The following is a 20,006-nucleotide window of genomic DNA, read 5'->3' as shown; positions in this document are numbered from 1 at the left end:
CGGTTCGTATTCTGCATAAGTACAAAAACATATCTACACCGATGCAGTAAATCATGATTGCATAGAACGAACAATAGGGTGTTTCTTGCTTTCCCAAGCTTGGAACAAAACACAACATTGTTCATAGCAACCTTTGATCAACAGTTACGATCAGTAACTGGCAGTTTTTAAGGCAACCAGTAACCATCAGTTACTGCGGGTAAACGCCAATCCATCTGAATAACCGTCTCAAAACAACAATGGTCGCACCTGCCATAAAATGATAATAATAACTTTAAAAGAACAATGACCACCATGGATGATGGTGCCCGTCACTGGGTGACAGTGCCCAATAATTGAAGTCAGGCGATTTGCCTGCCAGTGCCTGTCCCTGTAAAAAGTGACACCAACCGTCTGAAAAGGCCACTGCTTATTAGTTACCAACAATCACCGTCATAACCGCCAGTGACCAATAGTGCCCACCACCGGATGACAGTACACGCTAATGGATGACAGTGCACAACCATTGAATACGAAGGATTTCATTTTAGAGCAGTCCAATGAGGCTCGACACTGGTCATGATCGATAGTGACTGAAAAGAAACGATACTTAAAGAGGAAGCAAATACAAACCAACAACTATCAGTGCTCGCTATTAAAGACACAATTTCATTTCGGAGCAATCGAATGGAGGCTAATACTGGCTATGACTGCCAGTGAAAGTCTGGAACCGATAGTCACAGTTATAAAAGCAGGGAGTGTCTATCACTAAACCAAAGTAACCGTATCAAAACAGCACGAATCTCTAGTGACCATCACCGCTCACCACAGGTATCCAGTGATAACCAGTACCCAACAATGCTGGACAGTTGAAGGCAGGCGATTTAAGTACGAAGCAGTCAAATGGAAACCGACATTGATCATGGACGCCAGTGACTGCCAGGTGCAAAGGCACCAGTGTTTACCAGTATCCGCCATACCAATCGCTCCAAACCAACACTAATTGCCAGTAACAACTATTGCTGAAAATGATAGAAAGTGACTTTCGCTAGCTGCCACTGCAAGACAATGTCCGACAGTGGAAGCCAGATGATTTCATTTTGGTTATGGCTGCCGGTGCCCGCTATTCTCCAGGCCTGACGGGGGCTTCTACTAACAACCGTAGTTTAATTTTCTTTCAGCGCGTTTATCGAATCCATTCTGGCTTTGTGTCATATTTCCACCGGACAACGCTGGTACACGCGTCCTGCTAGTACTAAATAAATTGATAATTTTATTAATTAGTGATGGTTATTAATATAGAAATGAACATACACTGAAGTGCAGGATATTCAAAATATTTTTTATTTATTTGTTTATTTAGGGGGCACTGTACTTTCGTGGAAGGAAGGGCAGTATTAATAAAACTATTTTTAGTGAAGTATCAGTTGCCAACTGTGCACCTGTTTCGGCGTTTCAGGGGAAAATCGACATTCATATATACATTCCTCTTCACACTTTGCTGTCATACTTTTCAATGGGCAAAGTAAACTTACCGAAACTAGGAGACAAAATACATTGAGGTGGATCAAAGAGAAAGACGACGTTTTAAAAAATATATAATTATCTGATTTGAACATTATATATATATATATATATATATATATATATATATATATATATATATATGTGTGTGTGTGTGTGTGTGTGTGTGTGTGTGTGTGTGAACGTGTGTGTGTGTGTGTGTGTCTGTATGTGTATCCGTGTACATTTCCCTACGCAATAACTCTGTCAATTTTCAGTCTACAGACTCGTAATTTGATATACAGGATACTGAGATTTGGAAAAAATCGATGTGATCGGTTTTGGCCCAGAAATTTGGCGATTAAGGGGTCAAAGTTCAACGATTTGACCTTTGAGAACTCTACCAAACTCCCCCGACAATTTTGGGTCTACGCACTTGAAATTTTAGATATAGGTTCCTTGGACAAGGGGTCATAATAGGGGTCAAAGTTAAAAAAAAATTTCCTCTGCGGTCTCTTCAAATTACTCAGACAATTCCTGGTCTAAATATTTGAAATTTTACATAAAGGGTATTCAGAGATAGGGCAAGCTTTTTCATTAGTTTGGGTCGAAAATTTTTAGTTACCAAAATATAAATGTATGTATGTCTGTTTGCATGTCTGCCTTAAATTTTCAATAGACGCAACGGATTTTACCAAGATCAGTATCGTTTCATAGTTTGACCTTTCATAGAACAAATATCGAAAAATTGGCTAAAAACATTAATATCTTCCCCTTCAATTAGGGACTTTTCTAGAGGGGTGGGTCGCTTTTTTCGGCGATATTTTTGAAAGTTATCCTCTCCTTTAGATTGTCTAGCCTTAATTTAAAAAAATGTAACTTCCGGTTTGGCGGTGGTCATAACAGCATAAACGTTAGGTTTACCCCGTTCTTTTCCTCCTTTGCGGCACGGGTTCGAGCCTGCCTTCCTACTACCACATTTTTTTTTTTGCTAACATACACATCCAAACACCCGGGCAACGTCGGGCTGAAATGCTAGTATATCTATAAAAATTAACGTGTCTGTCTGTCTGTCGGTGTGTCTGTGTACATTTTCCTTCGCAATAACTCTGTTAATTTTACATCTACAGACTCGAAACTTGATATACAGAGTACTGAGATTTGGGAAAATCGATGTGATTGGTTTTCGGCCTGAAATTTGTCTGTTAAGGGGTCAAAGTTCAACGATTTGACCTTTGAGAACTCTACCAAACTCCTCCGACAATTTTGGGTCTAAACACTTGAAATTTAAGATATAGGTTCCTTGGACATGGATATAACTTAATAACTATATTGGAGCCCACAACAATAAATTTTAAGGGATCATAATAGGGGTCAAATTTAAAAAAATTGACCTTTGCTTCTTCTTTTTTTTTTTTTTTTTGCTCAGCATACACCCTCAAACACCCGGGCAACGCCGGGGCGAAATGCTAGCATATATATATATATATATATGAAAAATGAATGACAAAACAGCTATGTTCGAAATTTTCAAGATTTTATTCATCTTACTATTTATTGCTTTCGACACGTCAATAAATGAATAAAAAGGATTGGTATTAATAAAGAGTGAAATATAACTGAAAAAACATATTTTTTCTATAAACACACACACACACACACACATTATATATATATATATATATATATATATATATATATATATATATACATATAAACTAAGGAGAAGGTAAAACCTGGGAGGATGGAACTCCTAAAACTGAACAGGATCATACCTAAATCTGACAGCAAGAGAGTTACTGCTTGATCGATTGTCGAGGACTTATCCCTGACTGGTGTGAATAGAAATAAATGTGTTCAACTTAGTTAAAAGATTTTTTTTCTCTCATTTTTATACCTTTAATGTTGTTTTTATCTTTTTTTTGTGTTTTACTTTTTTAGTAGGTTCTTTCTTTCTTATAAAAGCGTATATGATTAAATATGATCCAATGGGCAGACGCACAAGCAATATTCTTTTTCTTCTGCTTTCGTCACGCTGTAATCCAAACGTTTGTCAAGGTTACTGGATAAAAATTGTTGGATCGTTTTAGCACTCCAGTGATTAACTAACTCTTGATATGATCGTCGACCGAAGATGGACTACTGGGTTAGAAAGTACACTTTATCGCATTGACAAAATACAAAATCGTCTTCGCAATCTAGTCGTAGATAACCTCTGCTGTTCTTTACAGACCCATTCTCGGAGATTAGACATAGCTAGTCTTTCTCTATCGTTGTTTCCACGGATGGTACGTTTCCGAACTCCTAATTTCTGGTTCTCCGCAAAAAATTTGCAGCAAGAACACGTGTAACATAGCATGAACGGCTATATGCAAATGTAAACGAAATGACGTCGCGGTAAGGAAAAAAGAAGGCGATAAAAAGGAGAGGAAGCACGTTTGAGAAGACGATCACGTTAGAGAAGTGGATGACGTTCAAGAGCACGTTTGAGAAAACAATCATTTGTCATGTGTGGTGGGAGATTAAGGAAATAAATGTCGTTGTACAAACAACAACAACAACAACAACAACAACAACAACAACAACAACAACAACAACAGCAACAACAACAACAACAACAAAGCGAGTTAAAGTTCTTTTCTCTTCTTTCTCTACTTTACTACTGAGGCGACAACGTGTTCAGTAACATTACACACGTCTGCCCATCACAACTCTAAAGAAATTTCCCTTATTTCCTCTGCACAACTTAAAACTAAAGGGAAACTTAAACGAAATAAAGTTACTTTCCAAGAACCTTCTATCCTTGAAAACATTACCATGTGACTGTTTCGTTGCTGACCAAAACATGGTCGTCTTCAAGTCCAAGGCTAATAAATTGTTGTCGAGCTATCCTCTTTAGTATTAAAATGTCTATTCCATCCTCTCATAGTATTGTTCATCATTCAACTGACAACTTCATTAATGGAATTTTTATCCAGATTTGTTTACATTTGCATGTATTATGACAGATGAGTCTCATCATCTGTTGCCAGGTATATGTAAAGAAACATTACATCAAATAATAAAAAAATGCCCATGAGATAGTTGGTTGATAGCCATGTTTTTACAAGTTCGATAAAGTCAACGGATTTTACAAAATCAGAATCCATTGTGATGTCATAATGGACTCTCTCTTTCTCTCTCTCACCCTCTTTATATTTCACTGCTTTTTATCGCTTCTTTCTCTATTTTAATTATTTACAGCATCCCATTCTTATAGCCATCTCTCGTAACGCTGGCTCATCATTTACGTCATACGTCTCCTTATTCCAGCAATGACAAAGTTCTCTCTGATTCTCTCCCCTCTGATCTCGAGCGCGTGGTACAGTGGGAGAAGAGATGTCTGGTTACCTTTAATGCATCTAAAACCAAGCTCCTATCTTTACATCATTAACACTCTGATCCCCATCTGGCATCAATTGAAATGGATGGATCTCGTCTAGGGGAGGCCCCATGTCTTGACAAGCTTCTGGGTTTGACCTTTACTCCTGATCTGAAATGGAACACGTACATCAAGTCTGTTACCAAGGTCGCTGGAAAAATGGTGGGATCCTTCTACCGCTCCAGAAGATATCTCACTACTGATGCAATTCTCTATCAAAGCCACGCACGTGGAATACTGCTGCCACATCTGGGCAGGAGCTATCCTGCCTTGACAGAGTACAAAATAGACTTCGTGGTTTAGTGGGGGATGCCCTTTTCTCTTCCTTGCAACCTCCCTCCCACAGAAGAGACTTCGCGAGCCTATCCTTGTTTTATCGTTATTTCCATGGCAGGTGCTCGTCTGAGCTCCAATCTCTGGTTCCCCCTCGCTAATTTTTCACGATAAACACCCGTCTAGTTGAAACCACTGTCAATAATTTTCCCCACTCTTTATCTGTGCCTAAATCAAAACGTAAATTTCATGAACAAAACTTCATTCTTAGAACTGCACGCCTGTGGAACTCTCTACCGCTTGCCTGTTTCCCTCCTGACTTCAACATGGATGCCTTCAAGTCCAACATAAACAAATTCCTGATGAACCGCCACCTTAAGTAATGACACTTTATCAAATCTCCAATACTAATGAATACTGCAACACTATCCCATTGATTACTGTACACAAAATAACCCTTATCTCCGAGTGGCTTCTGGGCCTTGATAAGTGGTGACCTACATGTAAAAAAAAAATCTAAAACATTCCTGCACATATAAATGTAACACAGCGCGGACATGTCTGCGAAATGACGTCACCGGTAGGGAAAATAAAGATTTTCCAAAGGACATCCCGTTGGAGACGTGAAGAACCTTCGAGATCACGTAAGAGGCGTAAATGACGCCCGAGAAGACAATCACTCGAGGGATGTCACAGCCGTAACGAGAGAATAAGAAAATAAATGTCGTACAACAGAAAAAAAAAAGCGCCTTGAAATAAATTTATATTTTTTGTCCACTGATGTATACAACGTGTTGGTTCCCGGATGACGTTAAATGGAATGTGCATCGTAACAAGCAAAAAAGATGAGAAACAACATCCCCAGAGTGTTAATATTATACCAGAATCAACGTCGATGTATTTTGTTTCTCGATTTAAAAAAAGAAGTTCTTATTAATCATCGCCGTTTGATAAGTTTATTCAGTGTGAAACTGCGCTTAAATCGTAAATATTTTAAGACGCACTAATCAGAGATAAAATCGTTATTTTAATTGGATTTACGAAGTTTTGCATTGGTGCGAGTTAACGGTATGTAAATCACATAAATTCTTTTAACGCGCTTAGCAATTACTTATAGGGTTAATTGGACCGGAAGAAGCAATAGATACGGCAGTTGTTACTTTCAGTGAGCATTTAGTAATTTGACTACATACAAGTGCATTCAAAGTTCAGATCATGAAATAGAATTTCGTAATTCTTAGCATAAATTCAACTATGTCAGTATGTATATATACACACATAATGTACCCGGATTTAAGAGACCCGAATATAAGACAAACATATATAAGAGAGATTTTCGGTGGTACCAAATTAAAGCCTGTGTTAATTTACAGTGTAACCCGGATATAAAACCCCCGGATATAATTGTAATCTGAATATAAAAGAGCAGTAGAGTCCCTCCCTCCCCCGTAGAAGAAATCTCTTATATACGGGTTACCCTATATATATATGCAGACACATATATATATGCCTATATTTTTTTTTTGTGTGTATTGATATTCATATTAAAAACACTTTTTTTCTATTCATTTAAAAATGACGAAAAGTAACATTGTTATATATGGGTCATGGAATTGCATTCATCTGCAAAATATCTAGCTAATTTGCATATTCTTTTAAACATTCATTTTAATTAATTCTCTATTAGTTTTTTTTTTCGGTTTTCTTATGGGATGATCATCTTTAGTTAACTATTACGTGTAATTATTAGGACTATGACAAGAGAATATTCTTATCATTGTTTTGACTCTCTAGTATATATCCGACACAGTTAATCAATCGAGAACCACATCACTCTATCTAAAAAAGAGATATTAACTGATATATACTCGGGAGTCAAAATAATGCAAAGAACATTCTCTTGTCATAGCCCTAGTAATTATATTCATGCAGATATTCTACATGATTTATACTTGCGTAATATTCGCGTAAAAAGGTTATAGTAAACACAAACCTCTTCCTCTCTATATATGTATGTATGCGTATATATATTTGTTTAAAAGTTTTGCCTAGCAAACTCCTGTCAGTTTTTTTTTTGTTTGTTTTTTTGGTTTACAGACATGAAACTTATTATATAAGTAAAAAAAAGTAAATCGCTAGCTAAACGTTTTGGTTTCGATTCTCGGTAGTGGCGCAATAGTGATTTTTTCCAAAACTTTTTAAATCATTACTATATATTGGGTCCAATATAATATAATAATAAATACGAAATCTGCATTAATCAAAATATAATATTTAAGCGTATTTTACAACCTGGCAACGCCGGGCGGCCTGCTATATATATATATATATATATATATATATATATATATATATATATATATATATATATATATATATATATATATACTAGCAAAAGTACCCGTTGTTGACTGGGTTCAAAAACAGCCTACAGAAAATGGACTCTGATTTATGAAAGTATGATAGCTTATGAAAAGGAAGGGTTGAAAATTTGGGTTGAATTTGGGGGTATCAAAACCAAAGCAAAATATGACGAAAGTAAAAATAAAATAGATAAACCCCATAATTTATTATACCATACCTGTTCACACTGAAACACTTACCACAATATTCTATGGATCTATATTAAAAAAAAACTTGTTAAACTTTGTGACATATTTCCATTCTATGGAGGTCAGGTGCAAACGAACACCCCATAATTTTATTATACCATATTTCTTCAAACTGAAACATAATTATCAAAGTATACTTACGCAGATAGATATAAAAGGTCTTTATTAAAGTTTGTGCCTATTTCCATTCTATGGAGGCTAGGCGCGAACGCAGACCCCACAATTTTATTATACCATCCCTATTTAAGTTAAAACATACTTATCAAAGTATTCTTATGTACATCTATATCAAAAACACTTGTAAAAGTTTTCTTTTAATTTTTAAATTTTTTATTTCCATACTTTGTGGACCAGGCGCGAACGCAGACCCCACAATTTTAATGAACCACCGTTCTGCCAGATGAAACATACCCATTCCTGTGTCTCGATACATCTTCTATCATTATATGTAATCAGCTTTTTAAAATTGAAGTGACTGTTCCTAATGATAGCGGTCTTAACAGAGCTGAAAGAGAGAAACAGACCAAATACCAAGGTCTCATGTATGATATGAAAAGAAACTGGAACCTAAAGGGGATATCGATCATACCAGTTATCATAGGTGCCACAGGACTTATGAAGAAGAACCTGAAGTCCTACCTAACTAATATTCCTGGTGAACCAAGTGCAAAAGAGATTCAGACAATTGCACTTAAGGGAAGAGCGAGGATACTAAAAAGAGCTCTCGGTTGGTTTCAATAAAAAAGCGGGGCAATGTTGGCAGCTGGTTTGGCTGCCCCATACCCAGCATTACAATCTTCAAAGGAAGAAAAACACACACACACACACACACACACACACACACACACACACACACACACACACACACAGAACTTGATATTATATATATATATGTATATATATGTGTGTGTATGTGTATGTGTGTGTGTGTGTGTGGGTGTGTGTTTTACACGGTGCAATGCCTCTGTTCAGTTTCAAGAGACAATAGAAACCCTTGTAAGAGTAGCTGCGGAAGTAATTGTGAGGCAAGGTTGTGCAATCGTGGATTACTGTGTAATTTATAATATATATATATATATATATATATATATATATATATATACATATATATATATATATATATATATATATATATATATATATATATATATATATATATATATATGCGCTTAATTTTTGCAGCTTGGATCACACTGGATTACTACGGCCGCCATACATGGTCAAAGGCTTGAGAACGATGCGATCCGATGACATTTAATTTGTTTAATTAGATTTGTTTTGGTAGACCTGTTTTTCATGTCCCAGGGACACCCATCTTGTATTCCTTTTGGGAATAATATTGTCGTCAGCGTGTAGTTTATACCCGTGTCATCATTGTTTGCATTTCACGTACACAGTAAAGGTGGCAAATATCAACATTTGAGTCATGTTCTAATCAACTTAGACGTGGTCCAATCCGACCAATAGGATTCGTTCTGCTTCTTTCATCCTCCTCCAAGATCTGCGATAGATATTTGTTTTGGCGTACGGTAAGATTTGTTAGGCAGACTTTGAACGTCTACACACTTTTTTGTTTTTCAGTACGGTAAAGCGGATCTTTTTAAAGAAATACTGCCTCGCTTCAAAACTAGTGACCTTGACATTGCCAGATTGAAACTCATCCGGAATTAGCTCTTCTACATCTTGTAATATCCACATTCCTTCAACTACAGATGACGCTATGATGATCCTGCTGCCTATACAGCTTCTGATTGATGACCGCGTAGCTCTCGTTTCCGTTAATGGGGTTGTGCATTCTTTCTCATCATATTTAATTGACATATTAATGACTAACGTGAAATAGTTTACATCTTACAACCTGTTGTTATTCTACATCCCAACTTATTCCAATTCCAACATGACAGTCGTTGTGCCGATTCTCATCTTAAAATAATAATATTCCATGATTAGATGTTGATCTTGTTAGGCACGTGGTGTTTCTTCAGGGCCTCCTTCAATAAGTTTTCTGATGAGTCAACTATAGGACTACTAAGTTGTTTGCATAAAAAAAATTATAGCTTTGGTCTGACGTCACAAAATTATGATTTACGTCATGTTTAAAAACATGAATTCAAACATAAGCGATTATAAAAATCCATATTTTAATATCATAGTATCTTTAACGCGTCACGGTTTCCAGATTATAGATTATTCGATTGGGTGACCTTATTTATTAAAAAGGATAGAATGTAATAAAATACTATGAACACTAAATTAGTGTACAGATACGCTAATTTAATATTCGCAGTATATTATCATCTGTCCCCCATTTATTAACTAGAATTTCTCGACCACCGAAGATGCAATATAAAAAATAAAAAAAGAGATGATGTCGCTTTTAGACAGTGCGTGAAACTCAAATATACCTTCTTGGCCTTCTGGCTAGGATACAAGGATAATATCTGTTCTATCTAACGATAGTATAATAATATCGTGAGGTTTCCGTTCGCGCCGGGCGAACATACAATAGAAATATATCACAGACTCATAAGGATATTGGAGATAAACCGTAATAACCAGTTATATTTAGACACTACATTAATCAGATAAATACTTTTACAGTTTTAAAAGGTTACAATAATATCGCGGGGTCTGCCTTCACGCTGAAGGTCTACAGAATGCTCAGCAGTATATATTACATATGAAAATATATTAACTATGAAATATATTACATATGAAATATATTACATATGAAATATATTACATACGAAAATATATTACATATGAAAATATATTACATATGAAAATATATTTTCATATGAAATATATTACATACGAAAATATATTACATATGAAAATATATTACATATGAAAATATATTTTCATATGAAATATATTACCTATGAAATATATTACATATGAAAATATATTTTCATATGAAATATATTACCTATGAAATATATTACATATGAAAATATATTTTCATATGAAATATATTACCTATGAAATATATTACATATGAAATATATTACATATGAAAATATATTACATATGAAATATATTACATATGAAATATATTACATATGAAATATATTACATATAAAATATATTACATATGAAATATATTACATATGAAATATATTACCTATGAAATATATTACATATGAAATATATTACCTATGAAATATATTACATATGAAAATATATTACATATGAAATATATTACATATGAAAATATATTACATATGAAATATATTACATATGAAATATATTACATATTACATATGAAATATATTACATATGAAATATATTACATATGAAAACATATTGCATATGAAAATATATTACATATGAAATATATTACATATGGAATATATTACATATGAAAATATATTACATATGAAAATATATTACATATGAAATATATTACATATGAAAATATATTACATATGAAATATATTACATATGAAAATATATTACATATGAAATATATTGCATATGAAAATATATTACATATGAAATATATTGCATATGAAAATATATTACATATGAAAATATATTACATACATTTCAATCTTTTATTGCTATCCCTTGAATCTTACTCTCAACACTTCCAATTACCTTATCCGTTATTTAAAAAGGTTTTAAAAAATGGAACTTTACTTCTCCATGATCTGTTGTTTTTTTCTGGAAGCATTTATTTACCCTGGACGTTTCTAATTCTGTTTTCCTCGTTTCTTATGGATTACCAATAGGTTATCAATTGACTTCGTTTTAATTTATCCTCTTTTGGATTTTACCTTCTTATTCAATGGATTTTTACCATATCCTTTTATCGCTTTTTCCCATTTCCTGATTTCATAATCATTTTGAATCCCTATAAACGTTAACTGTTTAATAACTTTTTACGTAAATATGATTAATTTTGTATTTATAGTTTCTTTCAATGCATTAACCTGCGAAATTTATTGTATATGTTGCAACCCTATTTCCTCTGATGAGAAGAATTGCATTTTTCAAAACTCCACGGAATAAGGTCTTTTAATTTTATTTGTACTCATTGTCAGATAAGTAAAATTTTGTGTACTTTCTTTACAGGTTTACAATAATAATTCGAATATATTTTCAACAATAAGATTTTTCTCTGATATATATATATATATATATATATATATATATATATATATATATATATATATATATATATATATATATATATATATATATATATATATATGATTTTCAGAATGTGACAGATTGTAGATATAATAAATTCCACAGCCAAACAACGTCGCAGCTCACAGGAGCCATGACATCCGGTTCGTTGACTGTCATGGCTTTTGTGAGCTGCGACGTTGTTTGGCTGTGGAATTTATTATACAGGGTGTTTCAAAAGTCTTGGGAACATAACGATTTTTAATAACTCAAAAACTATTAGGAGTTGAAAAATGAAATTGGTATGAGCTCATCCTACACGATTAATCAAATCTTTATGCGTTTAAGACTATGGCACCAGTTTCATTTTTCTACCTGGAATAGTTCATGATATATTCGCATTTGTAATGCTCCCAAGACTTTCTAAACACCCTGTATATACATATATATATATATATATATATATATATATATATATATATATATATATATATATATATAGTTATTTTTTTTACTATAATAATTATTAAATACCTACAGACACTAGTGTTTCATCCTTTCGGGAATCTTCAGTGCAGGGTGTCACGATTAATACCAGTCGAACGATTCGAACCCCGCATCACGAGACATCTCTGGCTCGGTTCAGCGAAGACCTAATCCATTCGGCTACCATTAACCGCGTGAAATAACGTCGAATTTAAACATTTTAATTTTAAATGTTCATTTACGTCAGTCAGAGAGTGATCTAATCGTTATACGATGATCTATGCATAAGAGCTATATATATATATATATATATATATATATATATATATATATATATATATATATATATATATATATATATATATATATAGCGAAACTCTGACTTTGAGAAATGCCATGGAAGTTCGTTGGCGTCCAACCACTGAGCTGAGCGTCGCTGGTTGTCGTAAGGAACCAACTTTTTATCGCAAGTCACAACCCCGTCGAGATACGGGCCGTGTTTGTTGCATAAAAGGAAAGATGACACTTCATAACGGCATTTCTTTTGGTTGTCGTTCAATTCGTGAGCCCCCATTTATCAAGTTTTTTGTCATTCCAATCTCTCTCAATTGGTTGAAAATCGTCGTATATGTTACCTCTAATTCAGAAACAATTTCTCAAACAGTTGTGCGTGGATGAACTTGGACTAAGGCTCATACTTGATTGTTATCAACATTCAATGACCGACAACTACGCTTAATCGTATATTTTAAAAGAACCATACTATATACAGAAATAAATGAAACATTGAAGTAATGGACCTTTTGTATATATTAATAAAATTGTCAACAAACAAACAGACAGACAGGAATACGAATATATATATATATATATATATATATATATATATATATATAGTAATTTATCAAATATATATGGCGATTAAGCTACACTGAATTTTCCGCGTTTCATTCACTCTAGGACCCAGGCATGCCTGAAGAGTCCTAGAGTGGATGAAACGCGGAATATTCAGTGTAGCTTAATCGCCATGTATATTTTATAAATTACTAACTAGCTCTACCTACGTATTGAGCACTCTTGAAGTAAATACTTAAAGTTTACGCATAAATCTATACTTTCGTATATTAATTTTATGTGAGTAAATTAAGTAGTTATATATATATATATATATATATATATATATATATATATATATATATATATATATATATAGAGAGAGAGAGAGAGAGAGAGAGATTTGGTTAATAGTCGTAAACTTCGAATGAACTATTGAATTTTTATTCGATGCTAATTGGATACGTTTTGTGCAGACATTAAATTGATGGACAAAATTAACACGTGACCCTGATGCAGCCCTCGACCCATGGGGGGTATATATTTCTTTAGTAAAACTTCGTTAGTCTTTGTCCCATATTTCCTGGAAATTGAAAGAATAAATAGGAATGCAACGATGGCGGGTATGGAGCTAATAAAAGACTAAAACAAAGGAGGAAAATGAGATAGAGAAAAAAGAGAGTAAGTGTGAAAGAGAGAAAGATAGGGAATAGTTATGCGAGGAATATTGTGTGTGTGTTTGAGAAAGAGGGAAAGAGAGAGAGAGACAGAGAGACAGACAGACAGACAGACTGAAGGCGAAACATTGTGCTTGAGACACATAGGCAGACATTTAAACATACAGAGCGAGAGACAGAGTAAGAGATAGTGTAAGAGAGATGAAAAGAGATATTGAGAGAGAGAGAGAGAAAGAGAGATAGAGAGAGATAGAGAGAGAGAGAGGGACAGACATTAGAGAGAGAATAACAAAGAAACAGAAAGTGACGTCGCCCCTCTCTCAAACACAGAGAAAGTGACAGAGAAAGGGAGAAAAAAAGTGCTAAAGCGAGAAAGAGAGAGAGAGAGAGAGAGAGAGAGAGGGGGGAGGGAGACAGATAGTGCGTGCATGAGAGCGAGCGAGAGAGCGAAAGAGAGAGTGACTGTGCAAAAAAGTTAGCCAATGAAAGAGTGGGAGGTGAAAGAGAAAAAATAGTGGAGCAGACAGATAGACAATGATGCATCCCCCACACAGAGAGAGAGAGAGAGAGAGAGAGAGAGAGAGAGAGAGAGAGAGAGAGAGAGAGAGAGAGAGAGACAGACAGACAGACAGACAGACAGACAGACAGACAGACAGATACTGTGTGGAAAAAGAGTTTCTGGAAAGGGTTTGGAGGGTGGCGAATGGAGATCGAAAGAGTAAATAAACAAAACGTGACGATTGAGATTTAGAGGAAAATAAAATTACGCTAAAAAAAAAAAAGAAAAAAAAAAGGCTAAAAGTAAATAACCCTCTTTCCCCTCCCGAAATGATGTCCTGTCTTAAAAGGTTTTATTCTATTTATTCATTTATTTATTTATTATCTGATAAGAACTGATATCGGGACTCTTCTGGGCTTCTGGCTTCATTCCTTATTAGATGAGTTGAGATAATACCAGAATCCGTAGGATTCTATCACGTGACGTTTGTTTTTAGAAGAAGAAGAAGAAGAAGAAGAAGAAGAAGACTTCAAAAAGGTTGAATGGCGACCTCTACCTATTTCTTCCTTCACTCCCAAGCTACCATCTTCTAAAAACTACAAGGCAGACGATGATATACTTTTAGTTTGGTTTGACTATTTTGTTTTACGGCATATCAACTCTTTTAGGGTTAATACCAAAACAAGTAATTTTGATAAAACGGAGTGCAAAACGGCCGAAACGTTGTGACTATAACAACCAAGATGAGGAAGTCAGTCCGACATTCTCAATAAATGAAAACGTATCCATATTTCAAGTTTTTTTTATATTTTAAAATATTTACTTATGAAGTTTCATTTGATTTGGTTGTTTAATTTTACGGCATATCAACCATTTTCAGGTCATTTAATGCCGAATTCACTAAATTTGGAAAAAGTTTTTATGCTCTAAGTTCTTTATATCATCAAATATTTATTCATGGTGTTTGGTTTGCCTTTCTTTTCATAAGAAAGCTGTCATTTTGTTTTTGACTTTGACATGACTGAATTTTGCAAAGGGGGAAAACAATAACATTAGTGTTTGGCGTATTTTAGGTCAGAAAGCCTGTATTTTCAGACAGCAGTACCGGGCTACTTTTAGCTTTAAATGCTAAAAAGAGGGAGTTCCGAAGGTTAGTCCTTAAATAGTAGGGTGCCCCCCACCCACCCAAATCTAGTAGAATGGTTCTCAACTTTTCTCAATGACGACCCCTATTTCAACTTCTCTATACTTTGCGGGGTGTGTGTGTGTGTGAAATGACTTCATCCATTTCCAACTCGTAAATGAGTCCGGATTCTTTATACCAAAACTTGAAAGGTAGAATATCATAAACAATATAACACCCTTTTAAATTATCCCTGACGATGGATCCAGAAGGATTTGAAAGTATTCGGGTCAACAATGACTATGACAGCTACATCAGGCAGTTCTTGCCTGAAGCAAGAAAATGAATAAGAAAATTAGAAAGGAACCAATATATATATATATATATATATATATATATATATATATATATATATATGTGTGTGTGTGTGTGTGTGTGTGTGTGTGTGTGTGTGTGTATGTGTGTGTGTGTGTTCATACCCCTATTTCATTATATTCTTACTTGCGTCAGTATGATTTGTATGAAGTTCCATATGATATCATAGTTGCAGATGTGTGATCAATTCTAATTCAAACGTGTTTACAGAAGCTATTGTTAGTGAAAGTACAGGCTGGAACGATAAAAATATCGCCCCAAAGAAAACACCACTACAGTTTTATTTTAAAACTTTTATTGAAAAAATAATCAATTCAAATAACTTGATTATGTAGTTGCCTTCAGCCTTAATTCGGTCCTGAACCGGGAGCATGCCTTTTCCACAAACTCTGGCGGGAGCTCGGCAAATATTCGGTGGATGCTGGGGATTAGGCTGGCTTTTGTGTTGTCGGAGGTCACGTTGGTGATGTTCTCGGCGTATGACTAAACGAAGTAGTCCCGGGGGAGGAGGAGGCCAGTGTGAGAAGTGTACAAAATCGTCGCACTCCTTCTGAAGCCAAGCCTGGGTCTTGAACTTGTGGGCCGGTGCCGAGTCCTGCTGCCACACCCACGGTTTGTTAACGGTCACCTAATTGCAGCAGGGGATCATCACACTCTGCGGCACATCCAGGTACACTTTGGTATTGCCTTTCAAGTCAACTTCGAAGCTGTAAGTTGGCATGATGTTGCCCTCACTTAAACCCACATCAAAGACCATAACTGTGGCCGGAAACTTTGTTTTCATCACTCTGGGCACGTCAATATGTGTTCTTCGTTTTTCTTTGTTCTCTGCTAACTTGGAATTTGTGCGTGTGTGCATGATCTCCAAATTCTTTAATCCAACAAACTGGTGTTACAGCAATGTGATGCTCATATGTAAAATCGAGCTTCATTTTTTTTTTTTTTTGTCTGAAACTTAGGATATGACATCCCGAATAGGAAATTCGAAATGACAGGTGGCAAAGAAGAAAGATTTTCCTGTTTTGTCAGTGAACTGGTCGCGTTTTTCGAAGTTTTTCTTTGTTTGCAAGGATACTGCTAATAGGAAGAATACGTACTTCTTAAGATTACAGGGTTGTGAAAAAAGAAAAAAACAAAACGAAAAAAAACGTCAAAATTCATGTCGCCATTGGGCAGAAATAGTAGCGTTTTTTTTTGTTGTTTTTTTTAATAAAGATTACCAAATTTTAAAAGGTGCACCCGAAGAAGGTCAGAAATTACATCAGCCGGAACCTTTTATTTAAGTGGTGTACAGCCTGGTACAGGCATTGACGTCTATGATTCCCGATCGATCTCTCTCCCACAAGCCATTCATGAATTCATTGTTGCTCATTATTCAGAACCAATTCACGCTGTTTCTCGGAAGTATTTTAATGTATTGCCATAACTTTCTCTGCAGTTATGCAGACGGTAGGTTGCAGTTTCTTTCTGTCCAATCAGTGCTTGCTTATTATATCAGTGACCTGTTTTTTCAATGACCTCACATTGCCCAAATCGGGGGTGGTGGTGGTGATTTTTCGACTTTGCCTAGGGGTCTCCCACAGAGTAGCGGGGGGTGTAGAGGGAAGGAGGTACCTAAATTTTCCTTGGACAATAATGCTGCCCCGCCATCTATACAACGCGTAGTATTCTCTTATGGCCACCCATCTGGTACTGATCAGATTTATCGTTGCCTTAACTTCAGTTATCTGGCGAGAACCGGTGTGTCAACGTGATCATAACGTGCTTTTATTACGAGAATGATATCCCAAATGAGAATAGTAGCCTGAATAATTCGAATAACACCAACTATGTTTTTATATTGTCATGAATCCCACAAATAATAATTAAAAAAAGTTCATTACTTTAGTTGTATCAGCTTTATGTTAAAATAAGTGTTCGCCCTAGATGTGTAGAAAAAATACATTGGGGGTATTTTGAGACCTAACCCATGCACTTTTAAACGTATTCTTAAGGGATCGCGAAAAACTATATCCCCTTAATTATTTTGTCGCTTTCCCAAAGTGCATAGATATTCGTTAAGTGTAAGCGTTTGTTGGGTTTCCTGCAAAATTCCCTGCAAAACGGATGCTAACAACTAAAGCGAGACTGCGCAATGACGCCTCTGTGCCGATGGCTACGCGCATCGACATCCGATTAAGCAACTTAACCAAACTAGCACATCCCATGGGGATCCCGTAGTTAATTAAAGAGAATAAGACTTAATTTAATGATTTGGTCTATGGTGAGATACACCTACGTCTAATTTAGTCGACTAATGAAGGAAGATACACCGTGAGCGTTAATTTTAAAACGTATGATTATTTTATGCTATCCCTCCAATTGATTGTAAATGCCAATTAACCTACTGCTACTACTACTACTACTACTACTACTACTGTTTTTAACGGGTCAAATAGGTCAAAATTGAAAAACAAAAGAAATCGTTAAACATTTTGTACATTCATTTTAGTTAATTTTTAATTTTGAATCGGGTTATATACGTGCCTCGTTCGTAGAGTGGTAACGTGACCAGCTTTGAATGCTACAGTTTCGGTTTCGATTCTAGCTGATGGCTCCTAAATACTTTTTTTTTACTTTTGAGATCACGACTCTATAATAATATATACGAAATCTGGACAAATTAAAATATGATATTTAAGCGTATTTTACGAACGGGTAAAGTCGCATCCTCCACTCGTAATATATCTATCTATCTAAATCTATATCTATATCTATCTATCTATCTATCTATCTATATATCTATCTATATATATATGTGTGTGTGTGTGTGTATGTATGTATGTATATATATTGATTTAAAGGTTATGAGGTTTTTTTGACGCATGAAAAACGATGTTACTTTTTGTATTTAATATTTTTACTGTTGTTTTTCACAAAAAAGTATCGATACTTTTTGTGACCGAGAGCGGAGGTCCGCTTGAAATATAAAAAATAACAATAAAAATATTAAATACAAAAACTAACATTGTTTTTCATGCCTCAAAATACCCTCATAACCTTTAAATCACTATCCTAGAAGCATACGTGGACTTTTAACATTATATATATATATATATATATATATATGTGTGTGTGTGTGTGTGTATGATTATTTCTATTTATATGATTACGCGCCTAAAATTTTATCAATGGGCACGCGTTTCTGGGTTTAACTCGGCATCCGCATTGACCAACCGTCAATAAGGATTGAACTTCCCTCCATGCCACTGCAGTCTAGCGTCTTACCAATGAACTACGAACCCTTGTCCGATATATGCAGAATTTTGTATTGCTTAAATATAAGATCTTATTATTTTATAATTTTTGCGATTATCAAGTAGGTTTTAAATCGTTGATTATTTTTGTATTTTAATTTTCGTTTCCTAAGCGGTGAAGAGAGAGAAGTTACCTCTCTTTAATTTTCGCTTTTTACGTCGGCCTTTTTTTCTTTTTTTTTTTTTTTTTTTTTTGACGGGACATATTTTCATTCATTTTATTATGTTTTATTTATTAAATATTTTACTATTTTTATTCAAATACTTTTAAAAATGTATTTACATGCATAAAATATACATCGTTAAAAAATGACAGGTCTTATATATATATATATATATATATATATATATATATATTTCTGTGGAAATATGTTTTTTTTTTCAATTATATTTCACCTTTTTTAAACTAATCCTTAATTTATGAAGCTCAATGTAAATACATAGCATATAACAAACAAATGACATATTCCAAATTTCATTATGTTGACCATCTTACAATTTATTCCTTTAATTACATTGACATTCACAATTCTTGACAGCAACTGTTTCGTAGCATAAAATCATTCATTTAATCATTATATCAATCAATGAATCTATTTTGCTCTTTACTCGTCAGAAGAAATAGCAACTATCAAGCCGTCAAAAAGAAAATAAAATGCATTTGGGATGATTAAAAATTCGAAAATTGGAAGAGAAATTGCAATTACCTTTCATTTTATCTTTTATTACGCCATTTTGAATTTTCAGGTAAAGTAAATGAAATTTAAATTTCCGTATTAATAAATTGTATTAAC

The 20,006-nt window shown here is 34.3% G+C and overlaps 1 protein-coding gene across 4 annotated transcripts in view; it reads right to left on the bottom strand.

Annotated features, from left to right (window-relative positions):
* Window positions 1-20,006, bottom strand: part of LOC145260475 (major egg antigen-like) — a 165,899-nt gene that overhangs the window by 82,397 nt on the left and 63,496 nt on the right. The gene's annotated exons all lie outside the window — the stretch shown is intronic.

This window comes from Euprymna scolopes, chromosome 36 (assembly GCF_053919585.1).
Source record: "Euprymna scolopes isolate OS-2025 chromosome 36, ASM5391958v1, whole genome shotgun sequence".
Classification (NCBI taxonomy): Eukaryota; Metazoa; Mollusca; class Cephalopoda; order Sepiida; family Sepiolidae; genus Euprymna; species Euprymna scolopes.
The sequence above is the reverse complement of the archived record's forward strand: the minus strand, read 5'-3'. Positions and strand labels throughout refer to the sequence as shown.